Below are 6,820 nucleotides of genomic sequence, written 5' to 3' on the forward strand. Positions count from 1 at the left end.
AACAATTGGCATTGAAGCTTTGGATGAATAATTAGAGCTTGAGTTTCACAATGTGAAGATGAGGATGACAATTGTCGGTGGAGGGGTCCGTCAATGAGAGGAACGTCCTTAAGCAAAAAATTTACTAATGTAGGTTCCAAATGATGAAAAACAATGTGTTAGGCGTGATGCTTGCAAGTGGGGTTGTGGTTTGTGTCTTATTTGCAGAAATGGGTGTCAAGGACGTGTAATCTTGACTCACAACATGTGGGATGTTGAGTGAAATGAATATGAAGCCCTCCATAGAAAATACGATCTAGCCTTTTCTGTTATTAACCGTTCGGTTGTAGCAAGGAGTGCGGGCGACTTTGTGATATAGTAGATAATGTAATAGTCAAAGAAGATATTCTAAGCCACACAGAGAGAGAGAGAGAGAGAGAGAGAGAGAGAGAGAGAGAGAGAGAGACTCAAGAAGTTTTCATTAAAATGAAAGGAAAGACCTTATGCAGCAAACTAGTTTCGCTCGCTTAGACCTCATCAGTGCAAAAGGTCATGGAAATACAAATGGTGGTTTATATAGGATGTTGAGAATGGGGAAGGGAGGAGAAAGAGGGAAAGTATAATCATAGTGAGTGGGGTGTAATAAGAGTGTAAATAGATGGAAGGCTGTAAGGATTTAAGGTGGAAGATCTTGATGATAGGGGGGGTGGTGATAAAGGGGGAAATGAGTTGGTGATAGGAAGATTGATAGGGTGATAAGACAGATGAGTGAGTGGGATATGGTGATAAGGGGAAATGAATGAGTGATAGGGTATGTAATTATAAGTAAGTAAATATAAGATGGTGAGAAGGTGAAAATTAAGGAAGGGAATAAGAAGGGAAAGGAAGGAAAATCGTGGCGGATCGGGGAGAGCTGGAAGCACAGGAAGCTGAGGAGTTGTTCGACCGACTAGGGGTAAAACTCTCCCTCACTACGGCTTACAATCCGGAGGCGAACGGGAAAGTGGAACGTGGTCACGGGTCTATCGTGAAGGCATTAGTACGTGCTTGTGAAGGGCAGGTCGGGAATTGGCCGCGGCTCCTCCCTTACGCACTATGGGCGGACCGAACTACGCACAGTTCGACTACGGGGTTCATGCCGACAAAACTGATGTACGGGCAGAAGCCTATCATGTCGGTAGAGCGGACGATCTCTTCGTGGGCGGCGGTAGACTGGAAGGACGAGATAAGCCGGGAGGAGCTGTTGGCGGCGCCAATTCGACAGCTCGAGCGGAGGCTAGAGGACGTACAGAGGGTGAAGGAGAAGCTGCGTGCGGCGAGGGAACGAAACAAGTTCCGGTTCAACCAGACGCACCGGCTACGACCCAAGAAGATCGAGGAAGGCGATTGGGTGCTGGTTTACGACAGCAGCCTCGATAACCAGCATAAGGCGAAGCGTAAATTTGCAAGGAGGTGGTTCGGGCCTTATACGGTGACGAGCGCGAACGGCAACGACACGTATCACCTCCCAGAACTCGACGGAACACGCTTAGCGGTGCTGGTGGCCGGGAAGCGGATCAAGGCGTTCAAGAAGCGGAATGAAGATGAGCCGGAGCGAGGAGAGCGACGACGATCGGTTGGGGCCCGACGAAGAATCGGACAACGACGGATGACGAGCCGGCTTTCTCCCGTATCTACCTGCCTCTGGAGCAGACCGGTGGATGCGCGGTTTGATGGGGGTGGATTTCGGCACCGCCTTGACTCCCCTTGCTCGTGGAAGTCCCGGAAATGCTGTCGGCACGCTCATTGTGCCTTCGTTCCTGCTCTTGCCGGCCGCTTCCATTGCGTGCCGACCCACCTCTTCCCCCACGCCCACGGGGTCTATCAGCCTCCATGTACAGCATCCGACTGTCCGATTGAGTGGTCCGAGACTCACTCACGTGGTTTTCTTCGACCATCATCATCGATTGCAAGTCGAAGAAGGACGGTGGTTTCTCCCAGGTACAGATCGTTGTCCGCATCGGCCTGCACCTTTTCGCTAGACCACCAAGGCAGATTTGTACCATCTCGTGTTCATCCACTGTCACGTTGATAGACCCGAGTGCGTCACAAATCTCTTTTACTTTGGTGGTATAGTCCGTGACCGACATGTCTCTCTGTCGGATGTTGTTCAGCTCTTGCCGGAGCTGCAACTTACGGGTTGTGGTACTTGCGGCGAAAACCTTACGCAGATTTTCCCAGGCTTCCTTCGGCGTCTTTGCATCCCTAATGTAGCCGAGCATCTGGTCATGCACAAAGGACGCGAGGCAGTACAGTACTCGGCTCGCTCCTTGCTCCCATACCCGAAAGTCCTTGTGTGCAGGTTCTGGCGCTACTTCATTCGTTCCTTCCACAAAACTCCAATACCCATGCCCCAGTAGGTACTGATGCATTTTGTATGACCAGGACGCGTAGTTGGTCCGGTCGAGTTTCTCTGTGGGAATCGAACTTGCCATAACTCTGTCCATGTCTTTTTCTGTCTACTGTTCTTACGACCTGTTAGGGTTTGCTCTTCGAAAGTAAATGTCGATTGCAGAGGTTCTCAACCCTCTCGATCTAATACCATGTAGAAGATCACTTGCGGAAGCGATAGAAAGAACAGAGAAAATAGAAGATACATAGAGTGAGAGAGTACACGGGAGAGACAGAGAGAGCAGAACGTAAAACTATATTCAAAATTATATCAACACTCTGTACATACAACACGCTCATCAACGCTATTTATACAAGTCCTCATGGGACTGACAGAAGTACCGTGTACTTCAATGCTCACACGAGCATCTAACACTCACTCCAAGACAATAACTACCTAGTAATACCGTAGATTACTAGGCTTCCGGTTACTGATGGATCCGGTTAACCGGCTCCCATGCTTATCGGCTTTTTGCTCACCGGCATACGAATCCGGCTCCGGTTGAGCTTGCCGCTCAACAATTTCCTCGTAAACAGGATCCAGTTCTTCTGTTTTCATGTTTACTTCTTCTTAAGAAAGACCTGATTCTTCTGTCTTCCAATGACGTTGATTTGTAAAGACATTTATCCTGATTTAGAAGCTACCTAGATTCAAAGTTCAAACTTTGATTTCTGGAATGTTTGTTTGAAAGACAACAGGTTATTTTGCCATTTACTCACGTTTTTTGTTTCTGGAACAACGTTTTAGTAAGTTAAATCATCTTGACAAATTGCAAGTATATAAGGGTGAATGGAACTCTATTTCCGATTTCCTTTCAAAGTATTTAGTGGTATTGCAAGCTAAATCAATCTTTTTCTCTTTCCCTTTGTTTTATGTTTAGATTTGGGCATGCTACTTCCGACCAACTGCTTCATGCAACTAGCTTTCTTGCATTATTGGTTGTGGTGAACAATACCATCAGATATCCATAATGTACATAAGTGGGGTTTCTTTCAAATTTATGCAATAGTTTGAGCTTATACCGTTTACACACCTACTTTGTCTTATAAATGGCTACAGAAAAGTAATGAATCTTAAAAAATCCTCTAGGTTTCTTACGAAGCCAAATCAGCATCCTTGGCTAGGCCTAAAGAGTTTTTCCATCTGGCTGTAACTCCTTTATTTCACATCCATGTCATTCATTGCTCTTTTTAGTAATTTCCCAACTAAGTTAAACTAAATCAAACATACCATACCATACCAAATTAAACCAAATCAAACATACTATAGCATACCAAACCAAATTAAACTAAATCAAACATACCATACCATAGCAAATTAAACCAAATCAAACATACTATAGCATACCATACCAAATTAAACTAAATCAAACATACCATACCATACCATAGCAAATTAAACCAAATCAAACATACTATAGCATACCATACAACTAAATCAAACATACCATACCATAGCAAATTAAACCAAATCAAACATACTATAGCATACCATACAACTAAATCAAACATACCATACCATACCAACTTAAACCAAATCAAACATACTATAGCATACCAAACCAAATTAAACTAAATCAAACATACCATACCATAAGCGGGGTTTCTTTCAAATTTATGCAATAGTTTGAGCTTATACCGTTTACACACCTACTTTGTCTTATAAATGGCTACAGAAAAGTAATGAATCTTAAAAAATCCTCTAGGTTTCTTACGAAGCCAAATCAGCATCCTTGGCTAGGCCTAAAGAGTTTTTCCATCTGGCTGTAACTCCTTTATTTCACATCCATGTCATTCATTGCTCTTTTTAGTAATTTCCCGACTAAGTTGAATCTGCTTTAACCTCTTTATGTAAATGCCATTTCTCCTTATCATCATTCATTTGCTCCACCTACAAATAAATTTGATATCATTCAGGAACACACGCTCAAATGCAATGAACAAGATGATATAAATCCACGGGGGATCATAGAACTCTTCATATGAGAAATAAAAACAGGCAACAAAAAACACATCTTTACTAGTTCAGACAATGGTAGCACATACCCAAGCACTTAACGGTTTCTTACGATGCAATGTATCATACACACACGTGTATGATGGAACAACCATGTAACTTGATCTTAGTAGAACTTTCTAGGGTTTCCAAATTTCTACCCAAGTGCAAGTGACACATCACTAACAAGCATATACATAAGGTAGCAATGCACATTCTGCTAATGCATTAAAACGACATTGTTCTGTGAAAATGGAGTACCTGAAGCTTGCCGATGCCCCTGAGTGTGCTTTCATATGCAATGACTGAGTAAGCAAAAGCATATCCAAGATAATCAAGGACAAACGAGTCTGACACGTCTCGCTGTCAATATGATATGCAAGCATGGCATATTTTAGTCCATAAGTATTTCCCTTTGTTTCTAATTCTTATTGGCTAGAATTTACCTGCCACCTTGGGACGGGCAGCTTTGAGCTGAAGTGTGACGAAATAGCATTAGCAAGTCCGAGATTTCCTTCACTATTTTCAAAATCAATAGGATTTACTTTGTGTGGCATAGTTGAAGAACCAACTTCACCAGCTTTGACACGCTACACAATCCAAAAGCAGAAAATTAAGTCGCGGGTTTAATGTACCATAGAGGCCTTTAACTACAGTAATAGGATGAAATTAGAGAAGCAATTTCAAATATATAGTCATATGCCCTGAAGGGTATAATATTAAAGGATAATTATATACCTGCTTCAAATAGCCTATAGAGATGTAGCTGCAGATATCCCTATGAAAAGCAAGAAGAATATTGTTGAACCGTGAAATAGAATCGAACAGTTCTGCAATGTCATCATGTGGTTCAATCTGGCAAATACAACGTGGAATTAAGTCAAGCAAAAGAGACTGAATCTTCGTAGAAGACACTTGAACTAAATGCTTAACAAAAGCTTCTAGACCTGAGCGACAAAAGGATTGAAATCCAAGCCTAGCGAGGAGACAAAAGCTTCTGCAATAACTTCCCACTTAACGTTAGGATATGCAACAACATGAGCATTGTAATTCCCATCGGCTCCTGCAATCTTTCCTCGAAACTTGGTGGCAGAAATTTTCAGATATTGTTGCTCGAGCCTGTAACAAATGTTTGCCATCTCTTTTCCAAGAGTAGTAGGCGATGCAGGCTGTTACATGCATTGAAAAAATATTACACGCTTGTATAAACCATTATATAAATCACGTTACTTTTAATTATACTATTATACATTATTCATAATCTGTGGGAAGCAACAGCTTCCACACACCCCAACTGTATGAGTGAGAGTCAGCATTCTTTACAAGTCAGAATAAAATCAATTTCACACAGGTAGTACTACTTCTCAAATGTCAACTTCAGGTGCATCGGTTGTTTACCTGACCATGTGTTCGAGAGAGCATTGCTATGTCACTATACTCACGAGGAAGTGAACGAAGCGACTCGATAAGTTCTGCCATAATTGGGAGAAGTATTATGTGTACAGAATGTTGCAACATCAATCCACGTGCTAGATTATTGATCTCCTCTGATGTACATGCAAAAGGTATGAACTCCAACACCTAGTGCCACAGGCAGAGGACACATTAATTAGATTTCGGAAAACATTATGAGCGACCCTTGATACAGAGGCAAAACGGAAGAATCGACCATGTATTTGCTCAATTAGTGCATATAATTCTCAATGATAGAACAAGGGCATTTGAGGAGTAAGCAAAAAGTCAGGCATATTTTGATCTTAAAATTCCTTCCATCAAAGAGAAATGTACTTTTTCTTGGAGTCAACCTTGACGCTACTACCATGTACCTTCTCAAGTTCAGGATGTGAGCGGCATTTGTCCTTTAAGACATACTCGACGGCCTTTACATCATGATTGGTAACTCTTTCAACACCCTTGACAGCACGGGCATCAGCCAGGCTGAAATTCAAAGCGATACTCTCCAAAAATAGTCGAGCATCTTCACTAAATAAAGGCACTTGTTCAACTTCAGGAATTTGAGACAGCTTCAATAGCCACTGCACCTGCAAGATTTGCTATGCCAACACTCTAAATGATCCCACAACACACAAACTATCTGATAGATGACCGAATAATATTGTTGTTTATTTTCAATATTATTTTCATGCATATGTCTCAGACCTTGATAGAATTGCAAATGCAGGAAAATAAGTAGTTAATGTGTGTATTTCTGTGTTTAACTATGTATTTTATATCGCATACATCTTTGCGTGCGTATTGTGTATATGTATGTGTGTGTATTATGTATATGTATATGTATATGTATATGTAGATGTAGATGTAGATGTAGATGTATATGTATACACATTCACATATATGTACATATGTGTCTACAATATTGTGATGTATTGAAAGAGCCAGAAGAAAGGTGAGGAA

The sequence above is a fragment of the Azolla caroliniana genome, unplaced genomic scaffold (genome assembly GCF_043228905.1).
Source record: "Azolla caroliniana isolate FFs.n. ecotype wild unplaced genomic scaffold, voAzoCaro1.0.p SCAF_53, whole genome shotgun sequence".
In the NCBI taxonomy this organism is placed as follows: Eukaryota; Viridiplantae; Streptophyta; class Polypodiopsida; order Salviniales; family Salviniaceae; genus Azolla; species Azolla caroliniana.